At 34.3% G+C, this 26,335-nt stretch overlaps 1 protein-coding gene across 1 annotated transcript in view; it reads left to right on the forward strand.

Annotated features, from left to right (window-relative positions):
* The window catches only part of LOC122403219 (laminin subunit alpha-1), a 215,255-nt gene that overhangs the window by 122,037 nt on the left and 66,883 nt on the right, over window positions 1–26,335 (forward strand). The gene's annotated exons all lie outside the window — the stretch shown is intronic.

A 26,335-nucleotide genomic window follows, 5' to 3' on the forward strand; every position in this document is an offset into this window, starting at 1 on the left:
CCTCTCCTTAAATTGGAGTAACCAAACCCGAGCTGTTTTTCTTGAAGTTTGTCAGGTATAATGAGATACCCCCACCACCGTGAACAAGGGTAGTTGAAGCCTGAAACGTAAACAGCAAATGAAACCTTTGTTAGGACTTGTCATTTACCGATTGCCCGCGAACAGAAAAGTACAGATTCTCCCTGAGTTTCCTCTGTTCCGTGTCTTTCAATATTATTTCACCACGTGCACAGTAATTATAATCATCCTGTGTGACAGTTATGGCGAATCTGGAAAACGGGAATAAGTATAGCATTGATTACGAGGTACGTACCAACATTTATTCCAAGTTTGTGAAAATTCGCGTTTCATCGTCGTGTTGCTCCGATGCTTTTATTAATTTAATACTTAAGAATATTTAATTTCCTATCGGTGTAATCTCCCAAGTATCGAAGCTTTTCAAGAATTAATAGTAGGGAACTAAAATATTTATATAAAAAATCGTACACAAAGTAAATGTAAAAAATTTATCAAATCAATATTTTACGAACTTCGTTTAATAGGCTCAAAATATTGACTGTAAAAGCTATCTGAAATAGTAAAAATAATCTGAAATCGCTGGAAATATTTTTCAAACGTCGTTTAAATTATCGAAATATGAATGATGGGTCTGCTGAATGTCGAACATAAAATTTTGCAGCTACTGGCGTTGTTCGACGATGCTTCGGCGTTGTCTCACTTGGAAAATTGTCTTGATCAGTCGTATTTCGGGTACAATTTCGTCGACGAGCCGCGATCGATGATCGACGATCGATGGGAGAAACAAAAGGACGTTCGGGCAATTTACATGAAAAATGATCGGGACGAGACGAAGGATGTGTTCGCCGTGCCAAAAGTGTATACGTGCATGTATTGCTTTAAAAGATTCTACAGTATGGCCGCGAATCGCAGGCACCAGGTCTGCCACGCCAAGAAACAACTGCGATGCCCTTATTGCAAAACGAGATCGTACAGTGTGAGTACTTTACAGAGACATTTTGAATATTTTCACCGAACACCCCAATCGAGGAACGAAAAGACGTAAAATTTATTGCGGCAGTTAATCGACGTCGAGGAAGTAGCAGATTAAAATTATATCGAGTATCTCGTTTGAATGTGAGAAAAGTGTATGAAATTGAGGATTGTAAATTTTTTTACATGAACACCGGCCACGGAAGAGTTATAATCGAGATATTCGCGGCGGATAAAGTTGATGCGTGAAATATAATGGCCGATACATCAGACGAACCAGTTTCAAATCGCGCTGAATGGTCGCAGAAATTATCGTGGCTACGTTTAAATTTAAATCACTACTCTTTAAAATCGATAGCAACTTCATTGTTAGAAATATCAGCATCAGCTTATTATTATTATGGGAGAGTAGACAGAGTAACAATTTAAATATTTAAAATTTATGGTCTGTTTTGCTTAAACTTTTCTTAATTTTAGCGGGGGATTAGTATGGATTTCTTTCGTGGCTTTTTCATTTATAACTTTGTACATTCATCTGAGATTTAACAAAAATATGATATTTTTCCTCCGAAACATTTTCATTGGAATATTTGAAGCAAGTTAAGATAAACATTGGTTAAAGAAAGAAAAAAAAAAAGTATTTCATTTCTGTCTTTATTAATAATTTGACATTTTGTAAATCTTGGGAGATTATATAAAGTTACTCAAAATTCTTTCTATTATGCCTAAATTAATTTAAGTATTTATTCCTAACTTATTCGTTTTAATTTAAATACATGTTTCGTTAGAGAATTTTACTTTATTGTTCAAGGATTTTGTGTAATTGTTGGACCATCGTTGCCTTTAAAAATATAAAAATTGTGGAGAATGTTATGACATTTAATAACTAAAAATGCGGTTTGCAGCGACAATTTATCGAAGGAAGATTAGAAATAAACGAAAGAAATATATACTAATTAATTCGAATAAATAATTATTAAATTAATTTATTTCTTATTATATTTCAGCAAAATCTTATGCTGCAAACTGTATAATTAGTTATTTAATCGAAGAACTATATTAAATAAATTGTATGTGATATATCGTTCTATTACAGTTAAGTTTTATGTAAGAGAATATTTTAAAATATTAATTTAATAATTGTGAGAATTACGTAGACTTATAGAATTGTGATTTACTTAATTCTCAAGCTTAAGACGTTATATATTTACAAAATTATATTAATTAGTAAATTTTCTCATGTCTACGGCAATTAAAATCGCGTTTCCATCATTTTAAATATTATGTAAGATAAGTCTGTATTTATTTAAACGTGCAAAGTATTTTATAAAACTTGTATATTAATTTATCTAAAAAATTATTTGTCTATTTAATATGCACGCATACTATTATAATTTATGAATATAATAAACTAGAAATTTCTCGAATTACTAAATCTTATACTGAATCTTAAAGGCGCCATGCACGATCACGTGAATTTCGTTGAGTCATTCGGGACGAAAAGCAAACAAATAACCGTAACTGATAAAATCCAGAGTTCCGGGCGTTTCTTTAAAGAAACTGTCGATAAAATGAACGACAAAGGCAACTCAATGTAAAATATTAGAGACACTAATTCGTTTATACAATAAATTTATTAAACGCAAACTGGTATATTTACATCATAAAACGTATACAAACAGTAAAAATAAAGCTATTAAAATTAGTACATAATATATCGCATTACATTGCAGACGAATTTGTTGGACAACACATCGCCACAAATTTTCCAGAAACATTCAAAATTTATATGAATGTTACATTCAGCTTAGACGATATGTATACATATATATTTACAACAATGACCGATATTCACCGAGATATAAAATAACATGATTGTACAAATAATTTTCAACGAATTTCCATACAAAATAAATTCAATACCGACAGTGGAGCTGATGTCTCTTTCTCGATATTTTCGACGTGAATCCTCTACCACACTTAATGCAGCAATTCATTTTTCTCATGTGACGGATATTGTGCCTTCTGTGGAGCAGTTTGTGGAAAAAGATCTTCGTGCAATAGACACATTCGTAGATCGTCGGCTTCGGGAATTGGAAATCGTTTCGATCTTCCTGCATTTTTCGCTCATCTCTGTCGCGAGTTTCCACGCAGTTCGACGCTAAGCCCAAGTAAACTAAAAATTCTGGCACCGGCATCAGTACCGGCTCTTTGCACGCGGGGATTTTCATTTGTGGCATTTGGTATTGTTTTTGAAACTTTCTGTAGTCGAATCTCTTCGATTTCTTCAGCAAGTAACGCACTGCGATTCGTTCTCTCATCACTTCCAACGATACATTGTTCGAATCGTCTGATAGGATTTTGGAATTCTGTAATAGAAGTAACGAATAAAAATATATAAATTTCTATTACTTATAAACATGCTTGATATTGAGTATAATTTAGAAAAATATCTTGAGCTTCTAATTTAATTATTTCGTTCGTTAAAACGTGCATAGAAAAGTTTAATGTTAAACCACTCCCGTTTTTATACTGCAGTTTTCTAATATTTCTAATGTAATATTTAGTTGAAAATAATTTGATATTAATTAATTGAATACTTACCTCATTTTCTGCAGATTCTTTATCGTCGAGCATGCTGGACGAAACTAATATAATACAAATTTGCAATCTTCTCTCAGTAAATTAATGTCACGATGCGACGGAGAACTTGAGAAATACAAAAATCATGCTACATCCGTGCAAAACTGTATGGAAATGGTGAAGCAAAACCGAAGCAGGTCGCTTTTAAGGAAGAGTTGGGACAATGCCGTTTCTTAGGTTCAATTAGAGAATTGTAAAATCAGTCGGACTTTCCCCACCCCTAATACCCCAATAAACCTAACGGTTAAGGGATTCATTTGGTAGATTCCCCGCTAGCCCAGTTCCTTTTCAGTATACCGCGAAAAGACAATACCTCGTTTGCAGGGCCATTCTCATTGGCCACTCAGTTCCAAACATAATTTCATCCCCACCATTTGTTTAATACTGATTTCTTCCACAAGGGTACACTACACGACTGGGAAAAAACTCCTCCAAACTTTTAGAGATACAAAAAAGTGTCAGAAAGCACCATTAATTATTTTAGTAATTTTAATAATTTTTTAGTAATTTTATTCATTTCTGTGTTTCACATTAAAGTGATATAGATTAATAAACTTTAAAATAGCATAACTCTTCAACTATTAGGCTCAGGGCATAAATACCTCATACTTTTTTGTAGTGATTATAATATTGCATCGAATGGCCCAATTCAAATTTTAGATTTTCGTTCTGCAAGAAAGTACAGTTGCATCTCTAGATGCATCGATACAACTGCATCCTTTTTTACAAACGGAACTATACAATTTTAATTACACCACTCTATGCAGTAATTTAATCTGTATCAAAAGGTATAAGATCCTGATAATAGTTCATGAATTATAATAGTTTAAAGTGACTTAATAACTTTAATTAAGCTAATAAACATTAAAATAGCATAACTCTTGAATTATTAAATTCAGAGCATAAATACCTTATACTTCTTTGTAGTGATTAAAATACTACATCGAATGGCTGAATTAAAATTCTAGATTTCCATTCTTTAAGAATGTACAGTTGTATCTCCAGATGCACCGATGCAACTGCATTCATTTTCTACAAACGCAGCTTTATAATTTTGATTCCACTACTCGATGCAATATTTTAATCTGTATAAAAAAGTACATGGTCTTGGTGCCTTAAACCTAATACATCAAAAGTTACAATACTTTAAAGTGACATAATTTAATAAATTTCAAAGTTGTATAACTTTGCAACTATTAGGCTCTGGACATAAATGCCTCATACTTTTTTGTAGTCATTAAAATACTACATCGAATGGCTGAATTAAAATTCTAAATTTCCATTCTGTAAGAAAGTGCAGTTGCATCTCCAAATGCACCGATGCAACTGCATCCATTTTTTTTCAAACAGAATTTTATAATTTTGCTTGCACCACACGATGCAGTATTTTAATCTATACAAGAAAGTGTAAGGTCCTAGTGCCTTAAACCTAATAGTTCAAAAGTTATACAACTTTAAAGTGACGTAATTTAATAAATTTCAATGCCTCATAACATTTCTACTATTAGGTTTAGGACATAAATATCTTATACGTTTTTGTAGTGATTAAAATACTGTATCAAACGAGCCTATCAAAATTCTAGATTTCCATTCTTTAAGAAACTGCAGTTGCATTTTTGAATGCACCGATGCATAAAAATAATTGTAACTCAGTTTATTCATTATTGAATTTCTGTTTAATTTACTTTTATGATATTTTATGTAGTTCTAACGATTTTTAAGCTACGACTTTTCCATAACATAATAATGTAATGATATCAATCATTAATTTTCTCTCTATCCCTAATTAGTAGAACGAATACCATCTTTTTCTTTATATTTAGAAGCATAATATTAAAACATTTGATTAATGCTTAAGGTACCAATGCCTCGCAAAACCCTTGATCGCATCTTGAACGTGCCTTTTAAGAACAAGCTTAGTAATGCTAGAAGAGGGATCGGTGGAAGTACTAGAAAAATTTGGTGAAAAATCAGTAATCGAACCGATCATTATCGATCGTTCGTCATCACCGAAAGAAATGACGGTATCCGTTAACAGAATCATCGGTCCAGTACCAATACTCTTTACGAGCAATTAATGGGAAGTTTACGAGGTGCTGCAGAGCGAATCTCGCAAGCTAACCAGGAAAAAATACACTCGAATCGCTTCGTACACACCAGAAACTAGCACAGCTCGCAATTAATAGATCAAGGTATATCTCGTGAAATATTGCTCTTTAATTGTAGCAAATTAATCAAACCGGACTCTATCCGACGCTCTCGAGATATTCAATCGCTCGCGTCGTATTTCTGTCCTTGGTTCGAATAAGCGCTTAATGAAATTGGATCAATCGTTAGACGCGATCCAATCGATCTCGAGTCGCATCGAACAATCATTAGCGCTCGATTGCTGAAATTAATGGCGACGGTTAATGGCGAGAAGTCGTTTGAATTATGATTATTCTTATTGCGTACGAGTACTAAAACCGTGACTGGAACTTAATCGATCGAGAACAAAACGAAGAAATAATTATTTCTGTTTCGATAGAAGGACTGTACCGAATTATCTAATCACTGTTAATTGTATACTGTGTATATTGTGTACTGTTAATAGTATAATTAACATGTTAATTACACTATAGATTAGGAAGCATATAGCTTCCCCCATATTTTTAGTGCTTCGAACTTTCGAGTAGGAACTCAAGAAAATTAATTTAATCGTTCGAAAAAAAATATAAACATAAGATTGAAAAATTTGTGAGCTCAGATACGTATAAAACGAACAATAATGGAGTAGTTTGTAGGCTAGAAATTTTATGGTGCAATATTAACAAAGAAATGTTAGGGATTAATCGAGAATTTAGTCACCTTTATGAAACAAATTAATTTTGTATTAATCCATCTTTAAATTCTTGTTTTTTTTTTTAATGTATTCAAAGAGAGAATCGATTAAATAAAGAATTATTATTGTTATTGTTAAACAGACGTTCGTTGGATGAAACGTTGGTGCAGCATTGAGCGTGGATCCCTCTAAAATCGCGTGTGGTCTCGCAAATTGCTTCTGGCAGCGAGTGAGTTAATCGAGGAACGTTGCGGCGCTTGTTAATTGATTCTGCGACTAATGTCGAGCAAGGAACGGGTCGTTAAATCAACGTACGGCCGTCGAGCGCCGACAAACCCCGCTTGTCGTTACAATCCAATAGCTGTCATTACCGTTAACACCAGCGCCAATAACGAGTCGACGAGGCAAATGGCATCCACCAGTGGATCCTCGAATTCAGTTGCTGGTCCGCGATCGACATCGACCGGTTACCCAGTCACGAAACTGGAAATATCATACGTGTATTCGCCCGATCGCCGTTGGGTAAATTCCCCGTAACTTTTTTCTGCTTAACGACGCGCTATAAAATCGACCGCGGTTTTAGAGATCATATATTTTTCCACCGAAATAGATACGCATTCCTCTCGATCGCTCGATACGCGAGCTTAGAAAGTTACGATGTCTTAACGACATCTTAAATCAATCGATCGGCTCGCTGGATTCCGTGAGCTTCCTTGTAATTTCTTTTTAAACTTACATTTTACCCGACAGGTTGGATTCATTAATTTGGAAAATTCATTTCTCAGGTTGAATATTAACTCCATATTGTTTGAAAGTTCTGGTAAATTCTTTTTTAAACTTAAATTTTATCCGACAAATTGGATTTATTAATTTAAAAAATTCATTTGTCGAGTTGAATATTAACTCCATATTGTTTGGAAGTTTTGGTAAATTCTTTTTTAAACTTATGTTTTATCCGACAAGTTGGATTTATTAATTTGGAAAATTCATTTCCAGGTTGAACATTAACTCTATATTGTTTGGAAATTTTAAGTACTTCGATTTTATATTCTATAGTAGTTTATTGCAGGATTTGCATATGAGTAATTCTGATTTTACATAGAAAGTAATAATTGTTTATTATATTGTAAATTAATACGCTTTTTGTTATTATAAATCAGCGTGATAAGTAGACTGTTTTTAATGGAAATTTATATGTTTATTAATAGAATTAATGAAATCGGTATCTTGCTGTAAGTATTTCTTATATGTTTGCATATTAAGTGCATTTTGTAATTTTTTGAGTATTAAAATTTCCCATAAACGCACAAACGTCCGCAGTTTAGTGATAAATTAATGGGACTGGAATTCTTTAATTTATTTGTTGACATTTTTCGATTGTATCTTTATACTTGTTATAGAAGCCAAAATTCAGGAATGTTTTTAACTTTTCCAGTTATTGGATTCACTCAAATTTTGAAGATCCTTCTTAAGCAGTGGTCGACAAAAACTCGAGAATTATTTTCGTACGATCCGCTGAAAATATCCACCTGTAAGTCCAGTAATTAAGATACTCAGGTTCTGAAAGGTGGTCCGTTATAATAAATGGTTCACCGTTTCGGTCCTCCGCGTGTCCGAGCGATTTTAACGTTTTAGTACCTTGTCTTTAGTGACGATTGACGGTATCGTAAACCCACGGCGATTAATAACCTCACTTTCTGGGCCTAATTCCTCTGTATCCCTTCGTACGCTTCCAGGTATGTTCCGGGGCATATAAATATGACGACCTTTATTCGCCAGAAATTGTACATAAACATGGTGGCATTAGTTTTTTCTGTTAGAACACTAGTACCTTGAACGAAAGTGCCCAGAATTTTTACAATAATATTAACACGTTCGCGGATAGTAAAAATTTAATAAATTTCGAAAATAGACAGGTGATTTACGTCACGTGTTGCAATTTTGCTACTCAATGTGCTAGATAAAAGAAATTTTTAAATACACGAGAAAAAGATAAAATGAAAATACTCAATGAACATAAATGCAACATAAAGTGCATAATAATTTAAAAAAATAAAAATTCAAAACATTTTTTACATTAAACAGATTGACTGTTAAAACATTTAATGAGTAAAATTGGCTCACAACCGTAAAAATAGATATACCACATTCGGCAATGTCGACGAAGGGGAGTGATTAATATTTAAATATATATTTCATTACGTAACCAAAAACCAACGTACGTATTTAAAAAATAATAATATAGTTTTATATATAAATATACTCAGCCAATTTGAGTGATTTAAAACTTTATTCCTTATTTACTATATATATAATTATGTTCTCGATGCTAAAGTATAAATATATCTACTAGATCTAATGTTAAATTAAATAGCTTGGTATCGAGAAGGCAATTCGGTAATTTTTGCAAAACGAACAATGGATACTAATGGTTGGCGTTGCAGCGTGTTTCATTGTTGACAGAGGTTAAGTACCGACCCCCGTGCAACGACAAATCGATTTAGCTCGAGGACAAATTCGACGGAATGACATGCACCTTCCGGGGACTTATTGACGAAGCGTAGCACTGCTACGACCAGACGACCACGCGGGAAAATGACTTAATACGAACATACGATGGCCCGTGGCGATCCGTCAGGCCACCCAAGAGGTGATTGCCGTGGAGAGGATCTATCTACGGAGCCACATTGCCTTCTACGTGCTTAATAGTGCCGGAGCTCTGCATGCCGCATTCTTAGATCGTCCTCCATCGGACGGAAAACTTGCCGGATCTCGCCCCGAGTCTTTCAAACCCGTCTGTCCTACCTGTCACGCTCGATACTTTTTTGCATTCGGTTACAGTTTTGTGTTTATTCAGCCGGCCTCGTGTACGCGCTCTAACGTTCATTCTTGCGCTCGTTCGCTAATTCGTACGTTTGCACTTTTGTTTCGCGGCGAATTACGAATCGAGAAACCCCGAGATTATCCACTCGTCGCATGGAAATCACTCAGTGAAATACTCTATCTATCGTATCGAGATATTTGTCATTTTCTAGCAATTTGTAATATCAATTGGAATTTCTCGATGTGCATCAATACAAATGTATCCTTTTTCCCAAACGGAACTTTATAATTTTGATTGCACCACTGGATACAGTATTTTAACCTGTATACAAGCACAAAACAAGTACAAAAACACACGGTCCTGGTGCCTTAAACCTAATAATTCAAAAGTTATAAAACTTTAAAGTGACATAATTTAATAAACTTCACTGTAGCATAACTCTTGAACTATTAGGCTCAGGGGAAAAACCACTCATACTTTTTTGTAGTAATTAAAATACTGTATCGAATAGCTGAATTAAAATTCTAGATTTCCATTCTTTAACAAAGTGAAGTTGCATCTCTAAATGCACCGATGCGACTGCATTCTTTTTTACAAACGGAACATTATAATTTTGATTGCACCACTTATTGTAGTATTTTAATCTGTATAAAAAAGTATAAAGTTCTGATGCTCTAGACTGAATAATTTAAAAGTAATAGTACTTTAAAGTGATATAATTTAATAAACTTTAAAGTGACATAACTCTCTAACTATTAGGTTCAGGGAAAAAATACCTTGTACTTTTTTGTAGCGATTAAAATATTGTATCAAACGACCCTATCAAAATTCTAGATTTCCATTCCTTAAGAAACTGCAGCTGCGATGCATAAAAATCATTGAAACTCAGTTTATTTATTAGTGGATTTCTGTTTAATTTTGTTTCATGATATTTTATGTATCTTTAACGATTTTTAAGCTACGACTTTTCTATAACATGGTAATTTAATGAGATCAATCATTAATTTTCTTTCTATCCCTAGTTAGAATAACGAATATCATTTTCTTCTTCATATTTAAAAGCATAATATTGAAGGTACCAATTGGTACTTAAAGTACCAATGCCTCGCGAAAGTTTTGATCGTATCTTGAACGTGCCTTTTAAGAACAAGCTTAGTACTGCTAGAAACTCGAAAATGCCAGTAATATAAATTGGAATTTTGTGATGCGGCTTTTAAAAATCAGAAATAAATATTTTTTCGCTTGGAAATTAGACACAGAGTATTCGATGCTACTGAGAATTTTTTCTAATTCGAAAATTAACCCTTTATGTCTGTTTATTAATATTGAACAACTAGTAATACCACCTGGAATTTCGTGAATGTCTTTTAAATACAAAAAAATATTCGTTTTCCCACAAAAATGTTTAAACACCTGCAACTAAAATTAAAATGCATTTATAGTATAAATTTTCGTTATCATAAATGAAATTTGTATCGAGCTATGGTACGTGTTATACTTGTCGTCAAATTTTTAAATTGAAATCGAATTTTAGGACAACTCTTATTTCGCGAAACAATGTGTGCGTACGTGTGCAGAATAAAGTAAGGAAAAGCATGTGTCAATTTGTGAAATACAAGCAGTATAATAAACATATTCTAATCAGTCCAGCCCGTCAAACAGTTCCAAATCCAAACGAACAAAAGAAAAATCCACGTACATATCTCAGAAAGGAACACTAAACAAACTAAAAGACAAATATCGATATTTTTTGGCTGGCATCGCCTTAAACGAAAAACGAACATTTAATTGCGTGAAAAACGCGTGTCGCGAGGGGTTTGTCAGGCGTTTGGTTTAATCGTCGTTGCGCAAATATGAAATTAGCACGCGTTCGAGTGGACGCTGATAATCGTGTAAAATACTTTCGCATAAATAAGCCCGATTTGCCGCGATTATCCGTATTGGCGATCTTCTGTTAGCATTTCCTTCGTCTCTCGGCCATCGGGCTATCGACGACGATATTTGTTCCCCCGTGGTATTAGGTTGTAACTAGATCGAAACGTCGGATAAACGGTCGTCGATCCAACGCAGAAACGAAACGCAAATTCCGTTCACGATGAGTGGGGGAGGGGGCAAAGGTCGAAAAGAAATGTAAATATCGGTTCGATGTAAAGGTGACAAGGGATACCAAGGTCGTTCTTCGCCTTCTCATCAGCTGACACCGATCTCGGCCAGTCTACCGCAAGACTGCGGTCGTTTTTCGTAACGCTTCGCCGGGTATCATCGCGATCTTTTCACTGGATTAATATCTCCTGTCGCACGGGGGGAAAAAATGGACGATCCTTTCCTGTTTTTCTGCTTCAAACGAAACCGCACTCGGTACCGTAACGTCTAACGCGAGACGTACCAACGGTCTGCGCATCTTTCGATGGTATCTTGAAAGCCTAGACGATCGAAGTTCTCGCCATGGTTTTGATTGCCCCGTAAAAAATATGGAACACATTTTTCTGCTGCGTTTTCAACCCTTTCTTGGAATGGATTTCCTGTTACGATCTTCAATCTGACCGTTTAAGGGGCGAGATAACTGTTTTCTTTCGCAGTCTATGATTCTAAAAATTTTTGGTAAATATTCTACGTTAGAAAACACATTATTCATTTATTAACTGGGGAAAACTCCTTTAGTATAAAAATATGTGGGGAAGAACAAAGTGAAGATCGCATAGAGGAAATATTATTGCTCATAAAGTTTTGTAAAATAATATATAATATGCTGCAAGGATAGTTTTAGACTTCCTGAGGATTGTTCAATTATATATAGTTGTTTTTTATTTTATTTTTATTTATTCAATAAACGGGAAACCCTACTAGTGTACAACGTAGTAGAGCATGATAATCAAAATAAGGTTACAAAGATAATTTTAATTCGAGTTAGATAAACATAAGAACAAAATGTTAAAAAAAGTTTAAATGTACTGTGAATACTTTGAATGATGCAATAGTGGGTCCAAACCTGGATCTATCGACATTAGAGAGAAATATGAGAGTCTAAATGTTCTTGTGGAAGCATAAAAATTGGCAGTAAATATGAATATTGTCGTTAATCAAGTCTAATGAAACTAACCATTTGAATGAACGAAATCTCGTTATGAAAATTTAACGTTGTGTAATCCCAACAGGGGAGGCAATAAGTAAATATTTTTTTACGCTAGAGGAATAATTTCGACAAATTTGAAACCAACGTTAACCAATGACATGGACTAAAAAATAATGACTCTGCGATTCTATCGAGTATTTGCATACGTCGTGTATATTGACCCCGGATAAAATTTTCCTGGACACGAAAATTCAGAAGCCTGAGAATGTTGTTCGTGCACAGACTATTCGCTTTCGACGAGACAGCCATTCGTGTGCAGACTTTTAATCGCATAGACACCATAGCTCGTACTGTCGTTCCCAACAGTTTGCAACGACTGAAAAAGAACTCTCATTTCGTCGCGAATAAAAAATCATTACGCGTCTGGAATCCTCTGTGGTGTTTGCCTTGAAAATTAATAATAAATAATCGGTTATGGAATACGATAAAAAATATTTGAAAATATTACACGTATAAACTGGGTTCGTCGGTGTGTGGAAAGGAATACTCGATAAATTGAAGCGTCCAGAATACGTAAAATATCTTTTCCTCTCTCTCGTACCGAACGTGGAAGTGTGTACGTAATATCGAATATCAGTTACAAGACTATACGAAGTTCAATTATATATTATTACACGGCAATTCAAAAGTTGCCGTACATAGAGAGAATGGTCTCCCTTATTTGCAAAACACGTTCTATGCTCTGGGTATATGAGCACCATTACATTAATAACGCAACGGATGTTTGCGGATGTCAACAGGTTTTCAGATGTTTGAAGAACATTGACGTTCAATTATAGAGACTTTCGATCCATTATCTCTACGCATGGAAACCTTCGTGTCACTCTGTTCTATCAAATTTCGTTATAAATAGGTAATATGACATTTAACTGAATATGAAATGGTAATGGTTTCTCCGGTATGAACGCATATACATTTTTGTGGAGGTTATTAAAAGGAAAAACACATTTCATGTTAGAAAGCATATGTTTCCATTAAACAAAAAGAAACAAAAGCTCTAGATGTCAAACTACAAAAAAATATCATAAAATTTACGAACATAGAATAAAAACGAATTAATACTAAAACGATGTATTAAATTGTTAAATGACATTTATTTATTACGCTGTAAAGGGAACGTAACTCATATTGTACTAGTTTACCAAAATGTTAGCTAACTATTCAAAATTTTCATTCTACGACGATCGCTCAAATTAGAATTTAGAATTAGAATTCCTTTAAAATTCCTTTCATTAATACCGTTTCAACTTTTCTGTAACATTGTCTAGTAATACTTGTTCGATTTTAAAAATTTCTCATACAATTTTGCTTGTTGCATATTTGTTTTAATTTCATTCGAGATCAAAGGGTATAGCCGAATAAGGGGGTCAAATGTGCCCCCAAACCGAATGGAACGAGCCACGGGTCATTCGATAGCAAAAAAAAAATAACCCCTGTGTGCAAATTTTTAACTTGAAATCTCGACCGTGAGGGTAGTAATGGGGTGAAAACGAAAATCATGTTTTTGAATTATTTCTCTTGACCTATTGAGTAAAAAAATGTAAAAAAATTCAGAGACATTTCGGGTACCGGGGCACATACTTTGGGAGATTTTCAGATTTTTTGATTGAAGAACCAGGTAGTGAAGAATAAAAGACAGCAAAAAATGCCGAAAAATGCCGATTACATATTGAAGGAGGCCCGGAACTACTTTTATACTTTTACAGTAAACAGGTATTACTATTACTATTACTCTCAATTTTTTTCAGATTTTTCATTTTGGTGCGCCGCAGTGAAAAAAAATAAAAACCGAGTTTTTCCTCATTTTCTGCGTATTAGAGTAACTTACACGTTGAATTTTTATGCATCCTTCAATATATAAGTGTTTTGTAGACTGTTTAATGTTTCTACACTAAGCAGAATTACATAACAATTGAAACAAATAAAATAAAGCCAACCATTGGGTGTATATATCCTAAAAAATCAATGATATTTTCAACGGCGTCGATGGCGCAGCGTTAGAGTGTCCGACTGCTGAACCGTTGGAAGTTTTTTTACCGTAGGTTCGAGTCTCTCTTCTGGACTTAGTATTTTTTTTTCTTCATTATTTTTTTTATCAAATTCTAACTATATAACAATGCTTTATATTTATTTATAAATGTTCTGATAGCATTTTACAAATATTTTAACCTGAAATATGTATAAATATAGTCTTGAAGTGTTTTTTGCGTTTTTATTTTTTTTGTCAACCACGATTATTGTTTAACATCTCTTACACTGAAATTAATGTGAAATGTTAGTTTTCAAATCTCTTACCTTTGACTATTGTGAATGGATCGGAGCAGAAGATTGTATATTAGCTTACTATTACTTCTTCTCGCCCTTCGATCAAGCAGATCTTTCCTTCTTTTTCTCTTTCTGTGATAAATATGAATGTTTGCTACGGCTTTAGTATCTAACGTAGACATGTAAGGGCCATTCCACGCCAAATCTATTAACCCACTCTCTGCCAATGATACTTTTTTCTAATAAACCCATTTTTAAGTACCAGTTTGATCGTTTCATGCTTATTTTTGAATGAAGTATCATTGCTCGATGGAAACCACGGGGAAAAATGATTAATTGTCCTACCTGCGTTACGAAGGAAATAAAGGTTCGTTGGGTGAGGGCCCAGACCGTTCAGGTCAATGGGTGATTGTCGCGTTCGGGTTTCACAATGTATTTTTTAATTACTCAGTTCAAGCTACTGTATGCGATGGGATTTATACATAATTACTTGGCATGGTCCGTAGAGGTTGGTCCTACAAGTGTTTCCATTATCTTTAAAACCAGCAGTAACGAAAGGATAATAACCCTTACATGTCTACGTTAGATACTAAAGCCGCAGCAAACATTCATATTTATCACAGAAAGAGAAAAAGAAGGAAAGATCTGCTTGATCGAAGGGCGAGAAGAAGTAATAGTAAGCTAATGTACAATCTTCTGCTCCGATCCATTCACAATAGTCAAAGGTAAGAGATTTGAAAACTAATATTTCACATTAATTTCAGTGTAAGAGATGTTAAACAATAATCGTGGTTGACAAAAAAAATAAAAAAGCAAAAAACACTCCAAAACTATATTTATACATATTTTAGGTTAAAATATTTGTAAAATGCTTTCAGAACATTTATAAATAAATATAAAGCATTGTTATATAGTTAGAATTTGATAAAAAAAATAATAAAGAAAAAAAAATACTAAGTCCAGAAGAGAGACTCGAACCTACGGTAAAAAAACTTCCAGCGGTTCAGCAGTCGGATACTCTAACGCTGCGCCATCGACGCCGTTGAAAATATCATTGATTTTTTAGGATATATACACCCAATGGTTGGCTTTATTTTATTTGTTTCAATTGTTATGTAATTCTGCTTAGTGTAGAAACATTAAACAGTCTACAAAACACTTATATATTGAAGGATGCATAAAAATTCAACGTGTAAGTTACTCTAATACGCAGAAAATGAGGAAAAACTCGGTTTTTATTTTTTTTCACTGCGGCGCACCAAAATGAAAAATCTGAAAAAAATTGAGAGTAATAGTAATAGTAATACCTGTTTACTGTAAAAGTATAAAAGTAGTTCCGGGCCTCCTTCAATACATAATCGGCATTTTTCGGCATTTTTTGCTGTTTTTTATTTTTCACTACCTGGTTCTTCAATCAAAAAATCTGAAAATCTCCCAAAGTATGTGCCCCGGTACCCGAAATGTTTCTGAATTTTTTTACATTTTTTTACTCAATAGGTCAAGAGAAATAATTCAAAAACATGATTTTCGTTTTCACCCCATTACTACCCCCACGGTCGAGATTTCAAGTTAAAAATTTGCACACAGGGGTTATTTTTTTTTTGCTATCGAATGACCCGTGGCTCGTTCCATTCGGTTTGGGGGCACATTTGACCCCCTTATTCGGCTATACCCTTTGTAGCACAGTTAAAATGACTAAATGAAAACTGAACCTTAATTTGCATTTTCCAAGACAGATGAGCAAAATGTCAGGTGACTTATGAAGGATACGTGTGGAAAATTTTTCGATATTTCAATCGTGCATTGTTAAAACGTTAAAAAATTTATTTGAAAAATTCTCGCGCCGTCGTGCGATTATATTAGCAGTCTCACGACTCCCTATAGTATAGTGCGAGCCAAGACACTCGGGGGCACGAGAGTGCCAGACGTCTCGTAATGGAGCCAAATTTGTGCTTTTAGAAGGTCATAATGAAAAAGCAGAGCGCGCTAATTCGAGTCCACGTGTCGGAGATCTTCTCCAGAGATCGTCGATGGCTCGTTAACGAAAAGGAAGACCAACGTGGCGTAACAGGCGCACTTATAGAAACCGGACCTTAGAATCGCTATCGATCCTCGATCGCTTCATCGCTACAGGAGGCTCCTCGAGTGTCTAATTTTACGAAATCCTAACCGTCGTTTCGAAACGATCGCAGTTTCGACCGTTTAGTCGATCTTTGCTTCACAAATACGAGGGATTCCAACAAATAGAACTTGCGTCGTCCTTTACCAAAAACTCGTACCCTTTTTCCAAAACTATAATTCTGATATAAATATTATTTTATATTAAAGTTTCTTTTTTAATTTTTTTCGCAAAGAATTAAAAGTTTTATTGTACTAGACTTTTAGGAACACGAAGAAAGGCCCTTAAACTATACGAAAATATTTTTTTAGTCCATTTTTTATTATGTTTTATTAAATAGTAATTAAGTCTTTTAATCCTATCCGATGGTGTAACCATAGTTGCTGTACAGTCTGGTATCCATCATAGAGATCAGAAAGCAACAAACGAAAAATTTTCTTAAAGCTAGTTTCGTTGATACTGAACTTATTTTAAACTAAAAATATGGAAAATTTAAAAAACTGTAGCATTTTGAAGAAGAAATTTTTCTTTCGTATAACAATTTTTTCTTCAAAATGCTATAATTAAAAAAATTGTAAATTATGAACCAAAAATGGACTAAAAAAATACTTTCGTATAGTTTAAGGTTCTCTCTTTGTATTCCTAGAACTTTTAATTCGCTACAAAACAAATTAAAAAGGAAACTTTCAGTATAATGCTGCTACACGAAAGTCCCCTCTTAAGGGGAGAAACCACTGTAACGGATTGAACAAAATCGAAATTTTTTTTGGCACAACTGAAGCTACTGTTTTATACTTTAAGAAAATTGCGTGATCTCTCGTTTCATAACTTGCAGTGCAAAATTACACATCCGTCCGTTTCTAACTTTGGAGGCCTCTCATGCTGGTTACTATTATGGCTATAATAATTAATGTTTTTATATGAAAGTTTTACAAGAAATAGTTCAAGAAATGTACTTTCGAAGACACTAAATGTTTATCAGAAAAAGTTTCATAATTACGCCCAAAAAATTCTTGAAAATTGCCTCTATTTTCAAATGTCACAGTGGTTTCCCCCCTTAAAGGGGTATTCTAAAGTTTCATTTGTCTGGTCTTTTTAGGGATTTTTTTTATAAAAAAAGTATACGTTTCTTAATTTCGAAATTTTACATACATATTCATTTATATTTTACTAATGTTCAGAATTTTTTTCGAATGAAAATAATCAAAATTGACTGAATTATATATAATTGAACAAGGTTGCTTTAAAGGGGGAGACTTATGTAAAATGGTAAAACGAAAAGTGATATTTGCACATTTTTTTACAACATAAGGGTTTGACGAAACTTTTTGCTACTTTCCACAGAAAAAGTTTCATAATTATGCCCAAAAAATTCTTGGAAATTGCCTTTGTCCAAAAATGTAGTTTCGAGAAAAACAGCTTCCAAGTTTTATACCTGTGCGTGGTACATTTCAGCAGCCTATAACTTCGTTAGTTTTCCGAATTTCAGTTTACTATTTGGTAAATATATTTTCAAGACTACATACTAAAAGAAAATGCAAATAAAATTCGATTTTTTTAATCCCTTAAAGTAGAAAGGCCCCTTGAGGGTCGAGCAAAAAAAAGCAAGTCTATCGAAAAAGTGAAGGTAAAAAACGTAGATGGATTCCAGCGGACGATTCTGTCGCCGGTAATTGATTTCATAGAGGTCGGTGGTTTAAATTGCGTCGCAACGAGGATCATTAATACGTCGCGTGGATGCTAAGTCTGGTCTAATTGCATCCTCTGCGGGCTCGTATCTTAATCAGAAGGAAATAATCGCGGGAGCACGCGTGTGCTCGCTAGCCCGTTCGTCAATATACAAAAGACGGATTTGTAGATCGCGGATTTATGCAAACGCGGCTGTTAATAACGGCGCGGTACGTGCAGGCGTAATTACTTGCATTATCGGCGCGGCCCAGCGGGAATGCAGATGCACGTGGGCGACTGCAACAGGGAGGAAACAGAGGGGAGAGGATGTAAGCACGTCCATCGGGCGTATTTATCAATAAGTTTATTAATGACGGCCCGGGGAATCGCGATTCGACACGAAGCTATATAATTACTCCAACGAACTCCCATTACGCGAACGAACGCTAATTTCTCCGGGCACCAGCCGCCATTACGACGATCCGCCGTCGAGAAAACTTTCCCCGAAATGTTGCAATAGTGCCTCTTGATTATCAATTAATTTATTCTGTTGGAACGGTTCAAATATACAGGGTGGTCTATGCAACTTGTGCTCCTCTATTACCTTCCACTTTATGCGTTGCTCAAACAAATTTTTTATAAAAAAAATTGCATTGTTTGAAGGGGTACGCTATGTAGTGCATTTGTCTTTTTTATAGGTGAATTTGAAGATTGTGAAGGTCAACTTTGTTTTTTTAAATGAAATACTAGGTATACTTTTTATACCAAAATATGGAAGAATATCAAATTCTGAGTAGGAAAGTGCTGCATAAACCTAATAACTGATGGATAATGTTACTTTATTTCTTGAAAATTTTCTTCGCGTAATATCAAATTGGAGATCCGACAGATTTCTATAGGACAGTGAAAATTGTCAAGAAACAAAGTGAAATTACTCATTGTTAGGTTTAAGGCTAGTACAGAACAACACTTTTTTACTCAGAATTTGATATTGTTTCATATTTTGATATAAGAAATATAATATTCCATTAAAAAAAATAATGTTTAACTTTCAAATCTCTATACTTCTTCAAACCATCCAACATTTTTGTACAAAATTTTTTTGAGCAACTCATACTTTGGAATTTACAGAGGTGCACAAGTTGCATAGATCATACTGTACAATCTTCTTTCGTACCCGCAGTAATTATTTCCAAAATAGTGCGTAGCAATTTCCACTGTGCTTGAAAAATAACGCTGAAGCTCGCAAACCTCGCGTTCGACCTAATAATAAATGGCTCCGTTTCGTTCCGGATCTATTAGTCAGACTCTTTAGTAATGCTTGTCCAGGAGAGCCTGTTTTAGATCATTTAAACCAGGCCTGTCCAATTCGACTGGTCACGCGGATCGCTTTCTATAACTAAAAACTCACGGAGGCGTTGCGTGTACCAGAATGAGTGCTAAAAAAAATCGCGATGACGTGTTTCAATTTCCGAACATCTTTTTCTTCGTTCGCTTTTTATCGAGGACGAAAACTCCAAAGTAATATTTGAAAATGACGATGGTGGGAAACTTAGATTTTTCACGTTTTTTATTTAATTTCAGTTAAATTAAAGAGAACGTATCGATCAAACGCGCATTGGGAAATTTAATTAATACACCCAAGTCGACTTTGGTAAGATATTGGAAGACAAATCAACCATATCTACGAACCCCGCCTCCTTATTAATGGAATCGTATGATCGGCCAAGCCCAGCTTTCGTACGACCGGTATTTACACGATATAAAAATTATCTCCATCTTGTTAACCGAGCGGGTAGTTCAAGCTTCTGTCTTCTGGAGTGATATTGATGCACCTGCCCGCTGATTGGCTTCTTTTTCTATTTTTCTCGCGTTTTATCTTTCTTTCCGTGCATTCGTACTAATAGAACTCAATCGATGTTGTCATTCGAGCTAATCGAAGACCTGCACGTCTGATTAAGAATCGTGTGACGATCATTCGATCTAGAATTAACAAAGTTCTATGCTCTCTACGAGTCCGAAACTGGCATTACCAGATCGCGAGATCGAGAAGTGACAATATTAATCGTAGACTATAAAATTGTTACAGTCATGATGTTCAGGATATCAATTCCTTGACCTACGGTTTCATTTTAAATTATTTGTCGAACGTACATTATTTAATTTTGTTTAAATTTGTTCATAAAAGTCCACGAAAAAGTACAGTTTTGTGTCACGAATACTCCTCGAATTTAAAAATATGTTGATTTTATTGTATTTATAAGACGAGTCAGACTTGTTATTGTAGGGCATGGAATTACGTATTATTTTATTTCAAATCATTTTTCAAACGTATGCTATTTAATTTTATTTAAGTTTGTTCGTAAAAGGAATAACCACAAAAAGGAACACACTTGTTCCACGAATACCTCTCGAATTTAAAAATGTGTTGATTTTAGTATATGTATAAGGCTTGTTGTCGAGTATAGTCTCATTTTATAACAATAAACAATCTCCCAAATTTAACAAGTTTATACCTTTTCCGTGGTACAACTTCTGTAAGAATAAGTAAAAATTAAGTATCGTGTGAGATTAAAAGGGTTCATTGCGTTGTGTTTGTTACGATTTTCCCACACAGTGTGTGCCTTAATGGTCGTCGAGTGTCTCGTTCGAGTGTGGTCGGCCCGTAATTCATAGGTTCGCATAACCTTTGCGTACGAGTTGCCGAACACGCGAGCGAGAAAGGAGACGCAGGTGATCTCATCGCGGAAGTAAAGCGAGGATTTTGTATTCCGGACGTGTGGGCTCTATAAAACTAACCGTGCCCACGCGGTGTGTCCATTATGTTTCATCGGCCGCCGCTAGATACTCATCGTCACGTAGCCAGGCCACCTGTGTCACCATGAATATCCCATAAAATCACCGGTTTTCTTTCGTGACGCGCTGCTCTGGGAGTGTCAGCGTTCGCCATTTCCGATTCTCTGCTCGTAACCGACACCAAAGGGGAATCGTTCGATCGTCGATCACCAACGGTGAATCACTACGATCGGGAATCTATGGTCTTGTGCAAATTCTTCTTGTTCGAGCGTTCGATCGTTGACGTTTATCGGTGATCGTGCAACGATCTTTGAAAAAATTAAAATCTACTTCTCGTGTATTTCACTTGTTTCGAGATCCTATTACCTCTATCGTTGTTCTCTGTCTCCTACTAAACTAATTATGCTAAATGAACATTTTTCGAGCACGATAAAGTAAACAAAATTCGCCAAGATTAATATTTATGAGATTATCGAGGTGGTTTCGAACAGGTGCCTCGCCCCAGCGTCGAACAAAGTCGTAAAATAAAGGAAAGAACAATTTTCCGTCCATGTTGTTTACGATGCGAGAGAAATTCGCCTTTTGGCTCGTAAATTCAGTTTCCACGATAGCTGTTAGTCGTTATTTAATGCGAAATAAATATTTTCGAACATTCCTTCCAGCTTTCTATTTGTTGTTAGGGGAGCAAGTTCGTCGATTTGCACACGGAAACCGAGAACCACAAAATAACTGGCGATAGTTTACGATAAAGTACGAAGCCGGAAATTCCTCGATGTCCAAACGTCGCGTAATTGTCAACAAAGAGTGGAAGTAGGCGAAAAATGGTTCTGAAAACCTGCTAGAGAATCCGGCTGCCAGCGAATCCGAACGTTAATCATTCCTTGGCGTCCCTCATTATATTTTACGAGCTGAATTTATATTTACATCAGAAACACTTGTTCGATAATAGTAGGAGCTATATTTCTTTATTTTATTCCTGGGAAGGTTATTTAGCTTTTCAAACGAGAAATGTATTAATAAGCGCGTTGTTTGTGGGCAAAGTCATCGAAAACTTCTAGATATTATTCTTATATTATTTAATTTATATTATTTAATTTTTAATATACAGCGTCGATTTTGACATTATTTTTACCAAATATGTGAAAAGACTTTTAAAAGTTTTCTAAGTTTGATTCAAAGTACGAAATTATTAAATAGAACGTTTGATAAAAATTTCAAATTTCATATATATTTCAATCTATATAATATTACTATTGAAAAAATTATTTCTTCTAAATTTCACCATTTTATGGTATAAAAGGCATTTCAAGTAAATGGAATAATAATGTTTGCCTTTTTTGATGTTCATTTTTCTCAATACATATATGTACAAAGAAGTTTAAATATTTTATACTAATTTGAGCCTAAATAGCTCGAGGTATATTAAACTTGAAAATTGTATTGAAATTTTCCACGATCATTTTCTTACGAGTTTCGTTAACACGTTTTCTGACATGATGGTCACTGGTGACCGGCGCATCAGTTCTACAACGTGTTTTTAAAACGCTTACAGTAAATGACATTGCCATTGGGAATACTGCAAAATAACAAGCACAACATTGAACTATTGAATATTTCTATTTATTATGCTACAATTTAAAAAAATATCGAAAATATCCCTATTCACATATCGAAATTAAAAAGTTCAATAATTACAATATGTCATCAATTTCGAGAAGAAAATCAAATACTTATTGATGACATGCAGAGTGGCATTTTTTAATTAATATCAAATAAAGAAGGGCCTACTTAATTACTAAAATTAAAAAAATATCGTAATTATTGTTATTATTATATTTCACACCTACCGTTTGGTGTTATTGCTATGCAACAGCTGAGAGTTGCTCTTTTAGTTGCCTAACCCTTTATGCAGAAGTAACTCCATTAATATTTACATGACAATCATTGTTTAACATACTTTTCAAAGTTGTGCAATTAAATTTCTTGCATTCCAACTCAAAAGTCCAATGCAGTAACATATTTGGGTGGTGTTATATTTATGCACCGCATTGTATGAGGGACAATGAAGCCTATGATCCATAATGGAGGATCTATGTATAAGGTCCGTAGACACGCGTGACGCGGTTTTCCCGTCTATCCTAAGCAGACGGAATCTCCTTTCGGACGCATCGCATTCCAGCCAGTTCGTCAGCTGAAATTCTTCCCTGTCTACATGCCGGAAGCGAAATCCGAGCGGGATCCAACGCTCGTGCAATTAACGGGAGTTCCTCCAGGGAGAATATCGACTGACGTTCGATATCTCGCGACCTCCATGCGACTATGCTCGCCGTGGAATATGTAAACAGGAAACGAAAAGAACATCTTACGAAATAAGATCTCGCCAGGTGCATTTGTAATGCGCCATTAAGACGCGTTATAAATATGCAACGGTTGCGCACGTGGATCGAACGATTAATTACTGAAAGCAAAAAAATGATTAATACTTGTGCCGCGAATGGTTAGGCTCGACAATGAAAGAAATCGGTCCCAAGATTCTCGTACGAGCGTATAATTCGACCGAAACTTTTACGATTCCTTTAATAGTGAAATTAATGCTAGATTTTCAGATTGCAAATATTTTTATCGACTACCTGTCGTTAACGTGTGATTTCTCTGTTAATTAATAATACGATTAGATTTGTTTTCCTATTAATACAGAGTGTTCGGCCATCCCTGGGAAAAATTTTAATGGGAGATTCTCATCAATGTTTTGACTGAAGCTTCGTTAAAAAGTTATTAAAAAATTAAATTAAAAAATTTGAAATCATTCTGAAAAAATTTTTTTTTTGTTGCGAGGGTCAATTACAATCATTTTTGGTGAATAGACATACCCCCAAAATCCTGCGCATTTTCGAGAAAAAAATTCAGTACTGGCGGAACTTTAAACGTTAATCATTTTTTAACGAAGCCTCCATCAAGAAATTGGTATTCTTGATTTTCGATCTATTTTGGCCTCTAGTGTCTCCCATTACAATTTTTTCCCAGAGGTGGCCGAACACCCTGTATATGTAGCGAAGGTTCTACTATATTTATTATATCCTGGTTTATTTTACATCATCTTGTTTTGTTTTTAACGTTAGTTTTGCGTAACTAGTAATAAATTACGATTTTACTGTGAAGTGGTTCGAGTCGCTCAGAAGATATATAGTTATTAATCCTAATAGAGTTAATCGTAAAAAAGATTTTTATTATTCCCCCAGTGACTCTTCACTCTCGACTAGTCTTGCTCTTTGTCTTTGTTGCTCATTTGAATGGCGTTCATTGAGGAAGCGTTCTCTGACATTTGGTTTTATCGCTTCGCCGTAATAACCCATCCTGAAAGTAAATATAAATTTTAAGGTCGATGATAGAATCCGAGAGGAAGTGAATCACGCGAGCGTTAATTTTCACTAATACGAGCGAAAGAGATCGATTAGAGCTAGATGCGTTAATTATGATTTATATTTGTTAACATAAAATGAATTTTCCAACTTAATTTCATCGAAAATTCGAGCCTTTTACACGAAAACATTGTTTCACAATTTTTTTCATGAAACATCATTGCTTATTCATTCAACAAATTGTAAAATTTAATTTAAATTAAAATTTAAAATTTAATTTCTTTCTGTTTTAATAAAATTTTATAATTTTTACTCAAAAGCATGTAATTAAAGATATTTATATTAAAATTGAATGTTATTCTTAGTGTTTAAAAAATAAAATTGTATAATTATTCACACTTTTCTATTCATTTTTTGAGTTAACAGTGAAGAAATTGTTTATTGTTATCAGAGCACCCAGACAAGCTATCCTCGCGGGATATTTGAAAGTAAAATTGCGCCATGAAGAATTCATAGCGTTTTAAAGACGCTTAGTAGAATAGTAATTCAAAACTGGTTGCATAAATTAAAAATTGCATCCGTCTGTTCGGTGTTTTCTTTATAATTTTTCCGTGAGATTACCGACATCGTTACGACTTGTACTGTAAAGAAATCTGTTGCCTGCCCCTCCGCGAGCATTACCAAACACACCTGTCCTTGTCATAGTTAGCAAACAGCCTCCTTATCTAACGACTAAACAATCGATAAGAAGGCATTGCAGAACTGACTGCGACCTACATTCCTAGTATCAACACTGAACGTTACAAATGGAAAATTTATTTATAACCCGTAAGTTCCTTGGTTAATTGAATAATTCTTGATTCAGATTTATAAAACAATTTTATACTCTTTTTTATATACGACTTCTCCTCTATTGTTAGTTATAAAACTAACTCGTGCTACAAAAATGGTAGATTTAAATATTTCCTGTTTCATAGGGTCACAAAATTTTTAAATAAATATGTAATGTCACAAGAATATTGAAATTTGAATTTTAGAATTTTCGTTGATTTGTTCGTAGACTCATCGTTTGTGGCAAAATTAAACTCCTGGAATCGTAAAAACTGTTTGTGGGATACATTGTCAATAACATGACTTTCTTTCTGGATGGTATAAATGTTAGAAGCAGTTTTAATCATATAAAAATCGCGATTAAATTTTCACAGTAAAATATATCGAAAATTTTTCTTCGATTCAATATAGTTTTTATGCACTTTAATGTATTGACTTTACACGTTCATTGAGTATTTTCATCTTATTTTATCTGTGTGCATTTAAAAATTTCTTTTAGCTAGCACATTGCGTTAATTAAGTAGATTTGCAACACTTGAGGTAAATTTCCATTTTTGCAGCTCATTAAAATTTCTAGAACGGAAAACTTAACGATAACCCGAAAGATGGCAGAAAGCCGTGCAAAATGGAGGGAAATATTTCGAAAATTAATTTGCAATACCTAAGTATACTGTACATAGGTAAAAGAACATTTTTAAAAAAAGACTAAAACTTTTCTACACACCTAATACCTTCTCCAATCGAAGGCAACTCTTCATTTATGGCAAAATTAAACTCCTATAATCGTAAGAACCAATACAGTACTTTGTTAACAAAATAACCTTCTTCCAAGCAATTTCAATTGCATTCAAATCACGATTAAATTCCCACATTAAAATATGTAGAT

The sequence above is a fragment of the Colletes gigas genome, unplaced genomic scaffold (assembly GCF_013123115.1).
Source record: "Colletes gigas isolate AHSC1104 unplaced genomic scaffold, ASM1312311v1 Colletes_gigas_Sc00047, whole genome shotgun sequence".
Taxonomy (NCBI): domain Eukaryota; kingdom Metazoa; phylum Arthropoda; class Insecta; order Hymenoptera; family Colletidae; genus Colletes; species Colletes gigas.